We start from the raw sequence: 18825 nt of genomic DNA on the forward strand, positions 1-18825 counted from the left end.
CCGGCTATATGTTAGCCTGGTGCTCAACACATCTGTGGGCTAATGTGACAGGAAGTAAACACTGTCAGTTTGTAAGTAGTTAAGTAGCTGTTTATATTTAGCGCAGCTGGCAGCCTGATGCTCTAAGACATGTCTGTAATGTGTAACTTTAGTGAATCCTGGCTATGTCCTGCCAGTCATCTACCAATCAGAGCTAATGTAACCCCACTCTTATTTTATTGATAGACTCTCAAGTTTGAACAGACCACTGCAGAATAACTGCTGACTGTGGATTAGAATCAACCATTAACTGTAGAAACAAAAAAAAAGGACGTCCACATGCTCGGGTCAAAATTAGGTCTCCACAAAAACTGCTCCCCCTTGTGGCTGGCTGCAGTATAGGTTAAAAAATCAGTCTCTCCAGTCATCCCAGATGGGCTGTGGTCAAACTTTAAAAAATTAATACTCCTCTTAAAAATTTTTCTAACGTCAGATTGTTGTGGTGATTTGAAGATATTATTTGGTTGTCTTGTATTCAAGTCCTCTTTTTTTTTTTTTTTTAGAAAAGTTTTGTTTTCGGTATCAATAAGAGGTTAAAAACAAAGTTTTATGTCACATTTAACAATAACTGACAGCTGCTGTTCTTGTGTATTTTTTTCGGGGATTGTAAAATATGTCGGGAGGTAGAGTCACAAAGTGATTAGACTCTTGAAAGAAAAAAAAAAAAAAACATTATTTTTGTCACCCGTCTCCACTCAGAATCTCCCAGAATCCCTCATCGTCTCTACTGCGCAGACGCTGGCTGTAATCGCTGCCGGAGTCGTGACAGGGTATTTTGGCTTCAAAACTGTACAATGATAAATGGCGGTGCCACGCTGTCCACTCTATATACACTTTATGGAATCAGCATTAGCACAAACAGTTTAGCCCCTGTGTCATAGAGTACAGCCAGGTACAGCCCAAGCTAAAGGCAACTTAGCCTCTTAGTTGGGACTGTATCACTCCCCTGTTTTTCTTTCTCCTGCTCTTCTGTCCTTTTTCTGTCTGACAATTAGGCTCCAGTGTCCACCATCACTACACAACCAGTCACAGAAATCGTTTTCAGCAGAGAAAAACACAGATCTCTCTCATCTCTACTAAAATTTGTCAGCCAGCGTGGCGTTGTCATAGAGACCTAGATGTTCAGTAGATCCCAGATGACCCGAACTGGAAGCTAAGAAGTAGCAATTTAAAATAACCTGTAACTAACTTTATGGCGCTGATAATCTCATTTTAAAGTGTGTATGACAATAGGGTGTATATCTAGAAGGGAGACTTTTTCAAGATCACTTTCAAACTCCTCACATCCCTTTTAAAGTTCCCATTTCCATCCATCCATCAGTCCATCCGTCTACCCACTATACTGTGTGGAAAAGAGTAGAAGGAGCCTCTCATAGGTCACAAATATGTAGCATAAATTGTTTCTACCATGATAATCTATTCAGTGTTATTATTACAATTAAATTATCAATAAATTGTGTGCTTTGGAGGCAAGTCTATGGTTTTAAAGCTGCTGTTAGAAACTTTTCTTTTGCATTGATTGTAGAGCCTCCTGTGCACCTCCTCTACATTGTCTGGTTTTCCCTCTGTACAGGTGAAAGTTGAGTTTGCTAACAAAAAAAAAAAAATTGAACTTCTTTGCTGTGGAAATGAATAATGAATAAATGAATTGAAAAAAGAAAAAGAAAAAAAAGAAAAAGGCTGTTTCTGTCACATATATGTAGTATATTTGCCTGACACCCACCCCCCCCCCGCCAGCAATTTAAAACCACATAAATAACTGTATGGTGATAAACAATCATGTAAGGGCACCAATATGAACTTCAGTCTGTTTTTTAAAAGTCTAAAAAGTTTAAGATAAAGTAACTTAGTGTCTCATTGGGAAATCACGGGAAACTGATCCAAACTAATCCACTTTATTTACATAGCACATTTTAGAAACAATCGAGTTTCCCAAAGTGCTGCACAATGAAAATTAAAGAACATCAATAAAACAAATAAAATTAATTGTAATAACACTTAGAAACCAATAAGTGGCATGAAAACAATGGGGGTTAAGAACAAAAAAGGCATAAGAGGACAGAGATCACACAACTCTCATGCTGAATTAAAACCAAAGATTAAAAAATAAGTTTTACAATTTGATTAAAAAGTTGGCAGGGTGGGGGATGGTTTTATTTCTAGTGGCAGACTGTTCCACAATTCGGGAACCACCACAGAAAAGGCTCAATCACCTCAGGCCTTTAAACTGATTTTTGGTACCATGAGGTGAACTAATGATCAAATTAAATAATCTGAAGGTCGTCTCCACTGGATGGTTTGTAACTGAGCAAACCAGACATGTTGGTTCATCGCTGCAGCTTCTCCTTTGGCTAGATAAAAAAACAGACCTAACCATAACTCTGCTCAGGTCTGTGTCAAACTGCAGCCCTTCCAAGCTACAACTATGTTTACACCTTTTTCCCACCCTGTGCAGCTAAAAGCTAGAGCCAAGGGTCGCACCTGGACAGGTGGCCAGGCATTACACTCACCCATAGGTGCAACTGTTTCAAGCCACCAGTGAACCGAACAAGCATGTCTGTGGACTGGAGGAAGCCAGGAGAGCTAGACTCCCCCAAGAAAAGCTCCAGATAAGTGTCAACCCAGAGGGTCTCCTGCTGTGAGGAAACATGGCTAACCACACAGCTCCCTCCTCAAACATCACATTAAAAACATCTCGTGAGAAAATTGTCATTACAAGCAAACTCTGCCTTCTGGGTTGGAGTCAATAAAAGAGCAACATGAAAATAGTTTGAGGTTGAACTGTTTCACACATGAACTCAGTTATTTGCAGTATTTCTCAGTAAACATGCAGTTTAGTCAGTCAGTTTAAGCTGCGGAGGGAGTTGTTCTCCCCGGGTGACGATGAAGACGCCGATGAGGAAGCAGTGCATGAAATATATGCAGCTGGAATCTCCCATGAGCCTCCTCTGTGCAGTCTGAACCCAGGAAACAACACGCTCAGGTCTTTGTAGCACAGCAGCGCTCTGAGGCAGCCTGAGAGGATGCAGAGAGAGTGTGTAAGTGTTCAGAGGTCCCTGGATTTAGCCCAGCTAATCAGATCAACTTGGCATGAAAGACAAATAGGCCTGAGGCTTTAGTGTGCTCAACCTATTTAATTGCAGCATTCTCACTCAAACAGGTCAGCTCTCAGAGAAGAAGCACACACACACACACACACACACACACACACACACACACACACACACACACACACACTTTTAAAGCTCTGCATGCTGATCTGGGAGCAGCAGCGTCACTCTGCGCTCCGTGTTACTGCTCCATAATGAGACATAAAGCCTCCTGTAGTTTCCACAAAGGCACTTTCTGCTGCTTATTACCGTCATGATTGTGGTGTTTCAAAAGTACCACAGGAGTCCTTCAAGTGCTTCCAATCAAACACTCAGCAACAGTCCTAAAGGCTCAGTGACTAGAAAAATCTGCCTGTGGATGGGATCAGATCTGAGACTATATGAGACAGACACAGTCTGCCTAAAGAGGTATCATGAAGCTTATAGAGTGAAGGTCAGCAAATGAGTTTGGGCCAAATTAAGGGCCAATCCTAATTCTACCCCTTAGCATGAGAATGACATGTAGTGAAGGGGTGTCCCAATTCTCTGTACGATCAAGGTGAAGGGTTACAAACGAAGACAAACGAAGACAAACCGACACCTCACTCAAAACCAAGGAGTATGACAAATTTCCCATTACATTGATATTTTTTCATCAGATAACCAATTCTTTGCTACTTCACGTTAATATTGGCCATGTTTTGAACTGTTGGTTTTATTATGAAACCACTCGTAATAACAATCTACCTAATGCCCCTATAGTGACAGCCACAGCTATAGCTAATAATAGCTACACTGATGTCAGAGTGAAGTGATGGGTTTACAGCGGACGGACTTCACTGAGGTGGGATGCATTTAATGACTGATTGGACAGCTAAGCTGCATTCAGGGGCTGAATCAGCTACATAAGGTATGAAAGGCAAACTTTAATAATATACTAATAACAGTTAACACTGGAGCCTAACTGTCAGACATAAAAAGGACAGATGAGCAGAAGAAAGCTATATGGAAGAGTGATAGAGTATAAGCTAAAGGCTAATTAGCCTTTTGCTCGGGCTGTATCACTCTATAACATAATATATAACATAATTATAGCTTGTGAATACCGTAATGTTCTATTAACGTTCGCTTTTCATGATTTAACCGTCTACTTGTGTGATGTGATCATGTGGAGTCTGTTTTCTGTGAGTTTTTTCACCCTTATCTGACGTCAGTTTATCATCACTTTGTAAAAAATGTCTTTCATTTGGAAGTGAATAAATAGTCACTCTGCCTACAACAGCTAGCGAGTGTCTAGGGGTGATGACGTAGCGGGGATCCAGTGGCCTCGTTTCTAGGAGATGTTTGTTTTTACCCTTCCCCTGGCCTTTAGAACAGAGGGCCAAGAGGACGGGGTAAGAATGACAATTGTGATTGCCTCTAAGTCCCGTTTCCACCAAACGAATCAGTTCCATTAGTCTTAGCATTTCCTTTGACTAAAACTGGGACAGGTCCTCAAACTACAGACCTGGTGGCCCACACCCTGCTTGATTGTGCTTTGTACCCAAGGGCCACATGCCAATCAAAAAGAATTATGTTTTCCATTGTTGCTGTTTTTTTACTAGGTCATGTTTTTCTTCTTCATTGGATTTATTTGCGGGGTACACTGCACTGCTGATATGCTGTCACGCTGTTACATAGCTGATGTGGCTATCAGCATCCATACTAAACTATACTGGTCCATACTGGACTGCTTGGTGGAAACACCTTCACCAGGAAAAACCTGTCCTTTTCTTAAAAAAAAAAAAAAAGATCTATATATTTTGTACAAAAACATAATTAATAAAGTTTCTTATTGAAAATCTATTGATTATGCGCCAGGCTGTTATCATTGTGTTACTGCTTTGGCTCCACAATGTGTCTGGATTATAAATCAGACATCAACCAGGCGCTAATAAGGCCAGCGGTTAAATAATTGCCATTTTAAATAATAAACACTTCCCTGAGTCTAACTAACCTTTTGATCATTTTAAAGACTTCACTGTAATGATTTGGCTTTCTGTGTGTAACACAGCCTAAAGCCTGATGCTGTTATTGTTTTTATGATGAGATAATTCAACAAGTCACTGTCCAAAACAATGAAAAGAAAATTTGGCAACGAAGGTAGGACGTACAAAGACTAGTGGTAAGTATTTTTTAGTCAGTCCCATCTGCAACAAAGGTGTTCTGTTTTGCTAGGAGTATAATACCCCAAGTAGGGATGGGTACCTTTCACATTTGAAACGATACTGTACCGATGCCCGGTAACTGGCAATCGGTACCGGTACTCAGCAATACCAATTTTCGGTACTTTTTTGTGTTTCTGTGGTAAAAAATACCAATTTGTTTAGTAATAAAATACATATATTTTTTTCAACTACACATATTTATTCTTCATTAAATAACCTTGCAATGCTGTGTTCGTGTCCAGCATGGAAAATTGGCAACCCCTCCACTCCCTCAGAGTCACAACTATGCATTTAGGTACCTAAACATGGTACCTTTTGATTTAACATGAACCGGTACCCGGTACTTTTGACAGAATTTGGTCGGTACCTATAAATGTACCTAATTTGGTACCCATCCCTAACCCCAAGGCTCCACAAAAACGAAGCGCATCCACTCCACGTGGAAGCAGGAACATATCTTTTAGATCACATTTTTTCAGTTAATGACTTTTGAATAAATGTTCTGAAATCTCTGTGGAATTTTGTTTTTATAAAAGCAAATATATATATTTTTTAAATCTGTTTTTTCTTTATCACTGTCATCTGGTGGGCCAGGTGTTATCGGCGACATACCTTGTCTTTCCAGTGATGGTGATACCACCCTACAGTTTGACCTTATGTTCCCACTGCTGCAGGCAGATTCTGGACTCATTGCTGAACACTTCGTTCTTCCACATGTTCAGGTTCCAACACCGACAGCAGTGCAAACAGCGTTGGCTTCATGCAGTCTGTTCTGAACTGTCTGGGCAGAAAGCTGCCAGCCATACTGTCCTTCAAACCCTTACAAGGCAGCCTGCAGCTCAAAGTCCTTGGTTTTCATTCTGGAAATGGTACCAGGGCTCACTCCAAACAACGTGCCAACTAGATTATGAACATTATCTAGAATCCCTATCCAGATAAATCTATTATGGTATGACTGACACCTAATCGTCTGCACCTGGGAGTACCAGAAGCTCAACTCAAGAGACAGTAGCAACAGCAGAAAGCTGTTTGGCATTGGCAGAAAAGATTTGGTCAAATTGTTATATATATATATATATATATATATATATATATATATATATATATATATATATATATATATATATATATATATATATATATATTTATATGTATATATATATATATATATATATATATATATATATATATATATATATATATATATATATATATATATATATATATATATATATATATTTATATATATATATATATATTTATATATATATATATATATATATATATATATATATATATATATATATATATATATATATATATATATATATTATGGGGGCAACTTCAGATTTCAGATTCCCCTCAGAGATTCTTTTTTTTTTTTTTTTTTCATCACAGTTACCAGAAGTCTGACCAGGTTTAAAACATTTCCTTTCTTTGCAGCCGTTATCACTGATTCAGCTCCAGAGGTGTTGTGAAGTGTATTGTGTCACGGACAAACTGTCCCCCTTAAAGAAAAGCGTGGTCCAGTTCACACAGCTGTGTTGAAGCTCACTGTCCTCGACCCTGATGTTTCACAATTCTCCTTCCTTCAGCAGTTATTGTGAAGTGCCTCTGAGCAAGGCATTAAAGCATTTAATTATTCCTTTGAAGCTCCTCAGTGCACAGGATGGGCAGATTACGTTTGCTTGATGTGATCTTTTTCTTCACATATTGAATCATGCATACATAATAAGGCTCATTTAGCACATATATCTGCGATCCTTTAAACTCTGTGAGTGACTGTGGTCGTTAAACTGCCGGATGAATTCCCTCTTTGCTTGGTTTGTCTTTGCTTGAGCCTCTTACTGTTTATTGCTTCAGTGACCTCATTTTTCCTGCAGGGATGATCAAACTTTCATCTTATTTCTCTCAGAAGAACATTAAGTGTGACACGCAGAGGGGATTGACAGCTGGGAGACATGCAGAGAACAGTTCTTTGGCTTAAAAACAGGAAGGTGATTGCTTAAGTTTGAGATAGTCGATGCTTCACAGAGGAGAATCACAGCGCCAAGCAGCCTGTGCTGACTCTGAATTAGCACATTATTTCAGATTGATTGTCCTACTGTAGTTTCATAAAGTCGTTCTCTGCAGAAATCTGCTTTCTGCTTGTTTTGTTGTTTTTTTCTTAAACTGAGATAACATTAGAGCCTGTTGTGTGGAACAACCTCTCCTTCTCCAACATAATTACAGCCATTAGGCCTCTGTCAGAGAGTTGCATTGCTGATACAAGTTGACAACTTCTGCACACTTGCACAAGTTGTTAATCACCTCCTGTTTTCATCATAGTGAGTAAAGCCGGTGCAGACAGAGCTGGCTGCTGGCACTACCACTGTCAGTCACTTTAGAAGCAATTAAGGTGGAACAAGTCAGCGAGATAAACAGATGACTGGGATTTTCTACTGACTCACCTTAAAGAACCTGTCAGGACTTAATAAGTGAACTTCAAACAGTCTCACTTTTATTTCTTTGCCTGTTCATGATTTAAAGTTAGTTATTTCTAAATGTCACAAATCAATTTACAGCATGCAGACTTAAAGTCCTTTTGATAACACTGCACCTGTTGGAAAAGTTTAGCAGTGAGAAGTGAGTTCTGTCCCTTTTCTTGAAGAAAATGTTTTATTGGGCTGAACAGGAGAGTGATAGAGCATGAGCTAAAACACAGGTTAGGCTGTTTGTGCTGATGCTCATTCCAACCGTAGACAATGTGGGGTCATCCGTCTGTTTCTGGAACAGAATCAAATCATTGGTGGAAATGAGGCAGGCTTGAGCTTTCTCACTAACAGCTATAGGGTCAGTCTGGACAGGTGTCAATCAGGTGAGCTGTGCCTCTGATTGGATGAACTCACATTCTCAGACCTTGTACACACGTAGCCGGGTATTTTCAAAAACAAATATCGCCCTTTATTCTTTTTTAAAAATACTTTTGTCCACACGCAGCGGGCAAATCCGCAAATAAGTGCGACCAAAGCCTTCCAAACCCATATTTGACAGTGTTTATCAGACATAAAACCTGTGCCAGCCAATCAAAATGAACCTGTCATTCAGCTGTGACTTTGAGAATCAAAAACTCTGTTTCCAACATATATATATATGAAATGATGAAAGCAGAGTTTTCTTTAATCTTCACTTTGGCTGGTGCTTTCAGAAAACCTTGTTTTTAGTGATGTAAAACAGCAGTTTCTTGTGGACGACAGGCCAATCACGTATGAAAATATATGTGATTTCCCAGATACCCAGAGGGAATTTTGTACATGTGTATTTGTGCTTTGAAAAAGTGTCTTTTTTCTCCTTTTTGTGGCTTGGTGTGTATGTGGTTTATGGTACTTTTGGAGCATCCTAAAGCAGACGCTCGATGGCCTGCAGTTCATAGCACTTCCACACTGCCTCATGTTTTTAAACCAGAGGTTGCCGCTTGATTCCAACCCACAGGCAGCAGTTATTCTGCAGTGGTCTGTTCTAACTTGAGAGTCTATCAATAAAATGTAGAGTGAGGTTATGTTGGCTCTGGTTGGTTAGGTTGGAGTTGGTAGATGAGCTCTGTTTGGACATAACCAGGATTCACTAATTATGTACACGTCTCAGAGCACTGGGCTGTGATTAACACGAAACAGGCTGCTCACCTTCCCAACAGTGAACATAACTACAACGTAATCTTCATCCCCGGGAAAACACTACTGATTGTGGTTTGGGATGGGAACTAAATTAGTTACTTTTTGAAGTACCAACCCAAATTCTGTCTGTAGTACCAAGTACTGATTCACTTAAAACCAAACTGTACAATGCTTTGGTACCTAGACTCATCCTTGTAACTGTGAGAGAATCGAAGAGTAGGCGATTTTTCATGCTGGATGTGAACACAACATTTCAAGTTAATATATATCAAGAAATAAATATGTCGAACTGAAAATCTTTGAGATTTTATTATTAAACAAATTAATATTTATTACCACATAAACACACAAAAGAACAGAAAATTGGGACCGTTGAGTACTGATACCAATTGTCAGGTACCGGGCATTGGTACTGTATCATTTCAATTGTGAAAGGTACTCATCCCTTATTGTGGCCCAAGGTGTCACTGCAGTCAACGCCAAACGGACAATCCTCACAGAGCTTGTGAGGTTTTAAATTTGTCTAAATAAAAACTAAAAGTGAGAATTCTCAACTACGAATTCAGGTAAATAAACATGCGGCGTGAATTTTAACACAATGGCTAACTTTTTTTTTTTTTTATGAGAAACTTTCTAGTGTGTTAAATTTTATTCTTTTATTTGTAGAAACCAGTTCCAGTTCCAAGTTCCGAACACCTAGGGATGGGTAGCGAAGTAGGTACTTTTATAGGTACTGACCAAATTATGTCAAAAGTACCAGGTACCGACTCACAAAAAAATCAAAAGGTACAGTGTTTAGGTACCTAAATGCATCCTTGTGACTTCGAGGGAGTGGAATAGTAGGTAATTTTCCATGCTGCACATTAACACAGCATTAAAAGCTTATATAGTGAGAAAAATGTGTGCATGAGTTCAAATACAAAGATTGACTAGTGAACACTAACAGGCATTGAGATGGCTGTCCTTGATTTGTACTGGAGGCAGATGAAGTCTGGAGTGTCTTTGTATGAAATGCTTTTGTTCGTGTGAGTACAACAGTAGATGAGGACGTCCTGATCTGACACTGGTTACTCAGCACAGCGTCAGTCCTCATCCTCACTCTGCTCTGAGAGCACAAACAGCTCAGACTTGTAAGAACACTGTGTATATGAGCTTTTTAAAAGCGTCCCGCTCCGCTCCTGTTTCTGCTTTGTTTCCCTCTGCAGCTGCCAGCGACAAAAGTTCATTTGTGGCCGTCAGGAGCAATAAGCATGCATCACGCTCAGATTAAAACTTAATGTGCTCTTACCGGCTGGCTGCTCGTCAATTGAACAGCCAAAGCAAAAGAAGGCAGTGCAGTGAAAAAGCTAAGTGGATCTGCTCCCTCCAGTCTGCGGCCCGGAAAAAACTTGGAGCTCTTCCCGGGTCGGACACAGACGCTTGTTTGACCATCAGCCTGAGAGTGCAAACAACCAATAAGCTGCTTCAACACATTACCCAATCATCAGTCTGCAGCACAGCGTCTGCAGAAGCGTCTGCAGAAGCGTCTGCAGCAGCGTCTGCAGCAGCATCTGCAGCAGCATCTGCAGCAGCGTCTGCAGCAGCGTCTGCAGCAAAGCGTCTGCAGTGGGCCAGGCTCCAGCATGCATGAGAATTTCCTACAGATTAATTCTCCGCTGCAGCTGGTTCATTCATCACAGCCACTCTCTGAGGGAGGATCAGCAGGTGTGTTTGCAGGTATTTGTCTGTGTGTCACACACGCTGCACACTAACTTATTGTTACTTCATCATCAGGCCTAACGGGATCTGCTGTGTGTTGGTTGAATATGGTTGTTTTAATTAAAATGTCCTGATGTCAGTTTGGATCTGAGCACACTTCAGGATCATTTACACTTCATCGAGACGTGGGAAAAAAGCTGCTGCGTAGAAAGTGTTCATAGCACAGGAAGAGGAAAGTGTCGCCTCGAGAGTTCCCCACCAGGAACACAGACCTGCCAATATCTGAGCCTTATTCAGAGGGTGTGAATGTTCCCCCTCTGTTCCTGCCACCTAAAGCTTCATCAACTAACAAGAAAACAACAACAACAAGTAAACAATCTGTGCAGAAACCCTTTACATCAAATATAGATCAGGTGAGAAACTTCAGCGAAAAAATTACAAATGGAAAAAAAATGTAACACTGACTTCTCTGGATTTGAGCACAGCCGAGCATCATCCAATGAGAACCTTCAAAATCAAAACAATTTGACATTTATGGAAGTTTTAGTGTGTATTCTTCTACTTTGATGTTCTTAATTTTAAATTAAATGAACTGGATTATGCAGGCAGCTGTAAACTCTGGATTAACAGACAGTAAGCAGAGTTCTTCTTCATGTTCCTGCTCGACGTCACAAACATTTTCCTGAGATGTTTACTGTCATGTCCTCACATAAACAAGCCTGAGCCGACCGCAGACGCTCCTGAAGCCGCTTTGAGGGCTGACAGGCGGAGTCGAGATGTCGTTGCCGTGGCAGCGGTGTCATCCCACCTGAGTGAGCGAGTACGGCCCTGTCGGCGTGCAGCGGCGGAGATCAACCTGATGTTTATTCATTTCACAGCTGCAGACCTAAATATAAACAGGAGCTGACAGGAAACGGTGCTGAGCAGACAGTGTGACATTTTCAAGCAGAACTGAGATCAGCTGTCACTTTCAGACCTCCTACATTTTAATATCCAGCGGCTGCAAGAGCAGACGGGGCTGCGGCGTTGTGCTGCGGTGTTGTGCTGCATCAGCGCTGGCTTTTTATTTATCACAACCCAATGATTTGTTCAAGGTTCACTCAGAAAGATTTAAGAGGCTTTATCTGCAGAAATGGAAAACTTTATTCATGATTATGTTCTGATTAATGTTGAATCAGTTTGAAGGAAGAATTACTGTGGGTTTGTGACTTTAAAATGACTTATCAGCTTCACTTAAAACTTCCGCTTTATCAGTAGAGTCTTAACCTGAGTTAATTCCATCATGTGAAGTTAAGACTATCAAACTGATATCCCTGTATCTATGACATAAAACACCAGGGGTCATGACCTGCTTGTGCATTAAGCCAGAGCTGCAGGTGAAGGGTTGCAGGCATGTATGTTAACCAGAAGTCAAACATGCACACACTTTAAAGAGGGGGTATTCAGCGCTAAATGTTCAGACTGAATGTGCAGATTTCCAAACCTCTACATAGTCAGATACAGTGAGGAAAATAAGTATTGAACGTGTTAACTTTTTTCTCATTACATTTATTTTCAAAGCTGCAATTCAAACAAATTTCTACCAGACATTGGTATTAACTCAAATAATCCACACATGAAAAGAAATCACAACATTCAGGTCCATAAATAATGACTATGTGGAATTAAGTACGATAACACAGAAAAAAAGTATTGAACACACCATTGAAAGGCTGTATACTTTGGCAAGGAAATGCACACACCTCATGATGGGTAAAGACAAAGAGCTCTCTGAAGACATTCACAACCTGATTGTTGCTCAGCATCAGAATGGAACTGGTTACAGACTTATATCAAAGCACCTAAATATTCCAGTCAGCACCGTTGGGGCCATTATTCACAAGTGGAAGAAGCACCACCTTACCATCAACAGGCCACGCACAGGAGCTCCTTGAAGATTTCTGACCAGGGAGTCAGAAAGATAGTCAGAAGAGTTCTCAACGAGCCAAGGACCACCCTGAAAGTGCTCCAGAAAGACTTGGAGGCAGCAGGTACAATTGTTACAGAGAAAACATTGCACGGCAAGGCAATGCATTTTTTAATTTTTTTTGCCTGTGCCTAACATTTATGGACCTGAACGTTGTGATTTATTTTCATGTATTTATTATTTGATTTAATACCAATGTCTGGTTGAAATTTAGTTTGAATTGCAGCTTTGGAAATGTATCTAATATGATGAGGAAAAAGTTGATGTGTTCAATACGTATTTCCCCCACTGTATTCAGTCTGTTCCAAGAGTGGCAGAAGATCTTCACAAGTTGGCCTCAAACACCAAGGTCTGTGCACAGTTCTGCCCCCTACAGATCTCCAGAAGGCTGGCCAATCAGAGGGAGGGGGTTTGTGGAGCATGGAGTCTTAAAGAGACAAAGTGTTTCAAACAAAGGCAGAACGCCAGTGAGAAGACAAAATGTTTTCTTCTTTAGCTGTAAATAATGTGAAGCTACAATGAGGGAACCAGAGGGACAAAATTAAGACTAATTAAAATAAACAATACCCCCTGGATCCCAAACCCTTGGACAGAAAAAATGCTAATGGATTTCAGCTTTAAAAATTGTTTACACTACATAAAAACATAACTGAGTTACATCAGCCTATAGTCATGGTTGTCCTGATTCTACAGTGAGTAAAAATATGACAGAGGCAGAAACTGCCTGCAATCCCAAATAGACATACCTGTTCTCTAACGGCTGATATACTCCAGATAGGTCTCCAGTCTGTCTCTGCTTGGTCAGATAGGTTTTGATTCAAGTCAATATGTCAGTTTACACTGGATTTACTCTGCTGTGGTTCAGCTGTGCGGTTGGTCCAGTAAGTCACAACTAATAAGCAGTCATCCTGTTTTAGCCGGAAGCCAGAGCTGTGACTCATCAATTCAGGGGAAGTTGACACAGGATGTTGTGCATGGAAATGACCAGAAAACACCCAGTGACTTTCAAAATGAAACAGACAGTGCCAAAATCAGTTTGTATTTATCTTGACTACAACAACAAAAGGACGAAAAGGGTGGTGCCAGACCAGGAGTCAACAGGTTTGAGGTTATCAATGGAGAGGGAAGCGCGGAAACTCCTCAGTTTGTGACTTCAGCTGTCTGTCAGTCATACAGCTTATTGGACTGAACACGCAGCACAGGAGAGCCTCACCAGCCCTCTGTGTGAAACTAGTTTCTTTGGCAGGTGTGATCTCATTTCATCGTCATCATCTGTTTCATTTATTTATTTTTTCTGTGTTCACAGAAATGGACCTGCTGATTGTCTTCAAGCTGAATCCTTATCAGGACATCTCAGTGAGAAACAGGTAAGACTGAATCCAGATGACTTTGCTTCGACGTCTTATGTAACCTGAGATTTGGTTTCAAACTCTGAGCAGATGATCAGAGCTGTGGATGATGTGTGGGTCTCATGTTGCATGCAGAGCCTCAGAGTTAAACAGCTCTTAATTCTGTTAACACGTCCATGTATGTTGGCTGAGGATTTAAAAGAGCCCCCCCTGATGTGATAACGCTGCACACAGAGCTGGATTTGTGGGCTTATGTTTGAAGGAGACACAGAACCTCTGGTCCCACCCTGTTTCCAGGTGATGTTTTGTGTGTGTGAGTGTGTGTGTGTGTGGAGAGCAGCTGCAGCCTCTCATGACTCAGTGAAGCAGACAGCTTCAGACGTGTGTGAACGGTTAGTCCTCTAATCCACGCCGGTGATGGGCAGTGTGTGTGAGGCTTTAGTCGGACCTGATGAAGGAGAAGCTCTTACAGGCCCAGACGACCGTGACCTAAGTAGGCAGCTAGCGAGGCAGCGGATTGAGGTCACGTCAGCACATCCTCAGCCTGCAGAGCTCAAAGCAGCTGCTGGGCCGTTTGTGGTGATGGGAGGGTTTTTCATGTGTGAGCGTGAACGACGAGGGGAAAATCTCGTTTCTATACCCCTCTGACAGTCAGAGAGTCTTGTTTAACAAATGTGTGAAACAGCAACTTTCACAGAGTCCTGGTCCTTCAGCATCTTTGTCAAGTTTACAGATTTCTTCAGACACTAATGTTTGGACAGAAGTGAACTACTGTAATTCATTTAGTGCTTCAAGATTCTTTCTTTGAGCAGCTTCCAGAAGTTTAACTACATTTATACTCACAGTAATTCAAGAGTTGAAAGCTACTCATCACTTCCCTTTCAGCTAACAGTTTCTGGATTTAAAAGGCAGAGGAGAAACACTTCTGACTCCATGCTTTGAAACTGCTACTCTGCATTCTGCACTAAAAACTGCTAAAACTCACAACTTGGCGGGTGTTTTCATTTTCTTTCTTGTAAAAAAATTTTAAAGGGCTCATATTGTGCAAAATTCATTTTTTTTAAGTCTTTTAGTGACATTTGTGGGTCTTTGGCTTTCCTCCCAGCCCACAAAATGTGATATGTAATGACAAAACCTGTACTTAGTAGCACTTGAGAATGTAAAGCTGTTTGGATTCGTCGTCAGCAATTCCCTTTTTTGACCAATCAGGACCAAGTCTGACCTGATTGGTTCATCAGAACACATACCCCGAACCTCCCCCCCTCCCACTCCCCTCCTCGCTGCTGAAGAGAATTCTCTCCAGCTGCGGGAAAGAGAATGCCGAGATTGAAGAGCCATCACTGCTCTATTTTTGGCTGTAAACAGCCACATAGTTCCATGCACAAGCTTCCTATCTCAGAAGAAGACAAGACTAAGTGGCTAGAGTTCATTTATCAAGGAAATGTGCCAGCTACACTCAGTAAAACTGTGCATGTGTGTACTAGTCACTTTATGGCCGACTGCTTTTCCAACTTTGGACAGTCCAACAGAGGGCTAGGGAATAGACTGGTACTGAATCCAGGCGCATTACCAACCGTCCGCCAACAAACCTGGGACCCTGGAAATGTGAGTATTTTAAATGCTGTGTGCTGTGGAGCAGATGTAAGAGCTTTTCCCCAGTGTCCCCCCTGTCTCTTCAGGATGCTAACTTTAGCTGCAGTTAGCCTGTTGTTTTGGCCTGTAATGTCACAGTAAAAGAGCTTCGCTGTTTTCTAAACATTGTGCACCTGGAGGCGCCGCTCTCAGTGATGTGGAAGAGCAGGGCGGTATCAGCAGTGGCTCATTTACATTTGAAGGTCACGCCCACTAAATCAGACTGTTCTGAACAGAGGGGCTATGAGAGCCTGGAAACAATGCTCATGCAATGCATTGTACCATTTCACTACCATTTCATGAAGACACCAATAATCCATATTAAACTGCAGAAAAGGAGCAGAATATGGGACCTTTAAAATCCACAACTTGACTTTTATAGCTTCCTTAGCCAGCTTACCCTGTGTTTCCACAACTGCAGGTAACAAAGTCTCTGTCACCAGAGTCTGCTTCACAAATGCACAAGTAGTTGTGGTTTTCACACCTCTCTTGCAAAGACTCTTAAAAGTTTCCTGAATTATCAGTGTGGGCTGGATGAATAAATAGGTGAGCTGAATTTTTAATCTTGAATTTCTCTTGCACCATGAAAACATTTCCATGAGAAGTTAGAGTGAGCTGATGTGTGAAAACAGCAGGAAATATTCAGAGTAACATGTTACAGGGTGAAGAAAAACACAGGGTAGTTAGCGCCCTCTGCTAGTGAAAAAGTGAATCTGAATCCATTTTTTTTTCTCAGAGATTTGAACCACTCTTCATTCACACTGGGTCACACCCCTGTGAACTCCAGTTGAATAAGTCAGGCTGGAGACAGCAGCTTTATCTGCTTGTTAAACTTCTTGTTTAATTTTTTATAGTTTTATCATCTCAAAGTGTTTCATACGCAGCTTTATTTAACCAGACCAGATTCCTCCCTGGTGTCGTGTCGCTCCAGCTCATTGTCTCTCAGGGTGAAGCCATTGGAAGCTTGTGAGTCTCTGTTTCCTGCCTTTTCAAACAGGAAAAGGATATAAAGGTATCATTTGTAGTCTGGGAGGAAACATTTGGATCTGTGACAGTGTTATTAAATTTGTTGTTTTGGTCGACAGCCAGAAACCCATCAGGACTTGTTTGGCTGCTTTGTGTTGTTGTTATGCGTCTCTCCCCTGCCAAAAAGCCGCTGTGCCGAGTCCCCGATCACCTGACAGCTTTCAGACACAGGAGGAGCGGCATCCAATGAGATTAGTCCCAGAGCTCTCAGAACCCATCCTGTGACACCAATCCATTATTTATACCTCTGCATGCATCAGAAGTCTTCATGGCAGAGTGTCACACTGTTTTTATTGTGTTCAGGAGTGGGATGACACGGGGGCTTCGGGATCAACGGGCCGTGCAGTCACAGGGTCCCAGTGGACCTCCACCCTCCGTCTTTAGGATGCAGCTTGTTTGATGGAGACGAGATAACTCTGTGTCATTGCCATGTGGTATTTAAGGGGTGGCTCTGAAAGCTGTAACATGGGCCTTATTTTTGGAGTCCTCACCACTAAAAGTTTTGGAGCCGCTCCAGGTTGATTGCCTCAGCGCTAAGCAGGAAACAGGCTGTACTGTCTGCAGAGTAATCCTAAAAGGTAAATCAGGTTAGACAATTGTGTTAGTGCTGCTAGTAGTAGTACTACTCCTCTGAGCTCTTTCATTTGGCAGTGACTCTTGGTGGTTTGAACAATAGTAAGTGTTAGACTGAATATAAAGACAGACGTGAACAATTTCACTCTCTCTGAATCAGTTTGTAGCCTCAACAGATGAAGAGTCACTGCAGATACTCTGTGACTGAACTTCAGGAAACTTTTCTGGAGTTCAGCCAAAGGCCTCCAGTTAGCACAGTCACTCTTTCCTCTAAAACACCAGTTGCTCTGTAATGGCTGTGATCCTGTCAGAGCTTGAGTCCACGGTTGAGCATCATTTCGAGGCAGATCTCTGTCCAACAAGAGTCCGGTTCTGTCTGAGGTTTCTGCCTGTTAAAGGGAAGTTTTTCCTTGCCATTGTAACTTCCGAAATGCTGCAAAGTCCTGTACTCATGCTGGGTAAAGATGAGATAAGACTCCTTATCTTGTCTTTATGTTGGGTTTCTGCTACTAAAACTTTATTAACATTTAAGGGTCTAGACCTGGGAATGTTTTTGTAAAGCGTCTTGAGATAACGTTTGTTATGATTTGGCGCTGCAAAAATAAAGACTGATTGATCGATTGATAGGGCTGCACGGTGGCTTGACGTTTAGTGCTGCAGCCTCACAGCAACAGGGCTGATGATGACTGTCTGAACCCTTCATCAGCATTATCCTTGATTCACACATAAAACATGAGCGCCGTGTGTGCCAAATCATACTGGATGTGTCTCTGGAGCGCTGCACAGCGCCGTGCAGGGCAGCGCCCTTAGTAGCTGGAAACCTGGGATCACAAGATCACAGGAGAACCACATGTTCCTGCAGGAATCCCACCTATGACACCGTACTTTCATGGTAATTAATTAGCATGTTAAGCTCATCTGGCCCTCCCTAAACTTCTGCTCCTTCAGTCCATGCCTTCTCCTCTCTGTTGGTGTTCTTATGGAAAGAATGTGTTGTGTCGTATAGAGTTGTGAAGATTAACTTTTCCTCCACCAAAATTTCAGATTCTCTCTGGATCTGACCCAGAGTCCTGCACTAGGTTGGGTACCCGCAAAAACAGCTGATTTGCGGGTGGTTTTTAAAAACTTTTTTTTTTTCCCGGGTTCAGATCTGGGTGGAAAAAATAACATGCGGGTCGGGTCGCAGGTTTTAGTTTGACACATCAAAATTATTATAAAATAATAATAGATACAATAAAATAAAAATGTAAGTTGTAAGCCGATTGTGAGGCTGTGACCATGTAGACTGTAAAAAAACATAGACCTCATCCGTAAATCCGTAACATGTCGGAAGGCTGAGCCACGCTATCCAGTTCTTATAATACATCCATGGTTGTGATATGATCTACCTGCTGAGCGTCGCTTAAGTCTGAACAGAAAGTAAGTCTACTATTACACATGTAAAGGCCCTTAAAGAGATTAAAAGTTTAAAAGCATTAAACGTAAAAAACGAGTGATTTTACAGATGTGAGAAGATCACAGAGGGTTGATGATGGAGCTGAAGTCAGGCTTTTATTGGAAGAGTTGATTCATTCAGGTGTGTTGTTTACTCAC

General features: G+C 41.3%; 1 protein-coding gene across 1 annotated transcript in view; it reads left to right on the forward strand.

The window, feature by feature from the left end:
* Positions 1-18825, forward strand: part of lrfn2b (leucine rich repeat and fibronectin type III domain containing 2b) — a 273402-nt gene that overhangs the window by 60378 nt on the left and 194199 nt on the right. The window contains exon 2 of the mRNA XM_074685512.1: positions 13959-14019. The gene's annotated coding sequence lies outside the window, so the exon portion shown is untranslated. The remainder of the gene's footprint in view (positions 1-13958; positions 14020-18825) is intronic.

The sequence above is a fragment of the Halichoeres trimaculatus genome, unplaced genomic scaffold (genome assembly GCF_033239565.1).
Source record: "Halichoeres trimaculatus isolate MK-OKI-2021-1 unplaced genomic scaffold, fHalTri1.1 fHalTri1_scaffold_13, whole genome shotgun sequence".
NCBI classification, from domain to species: domain Eukaryota; kingdom Metazoa; phylum Chordata; class Actinopteri; order Labriformes; family Labridae; genus Halichoeres; species Halichoeres trimaculatus.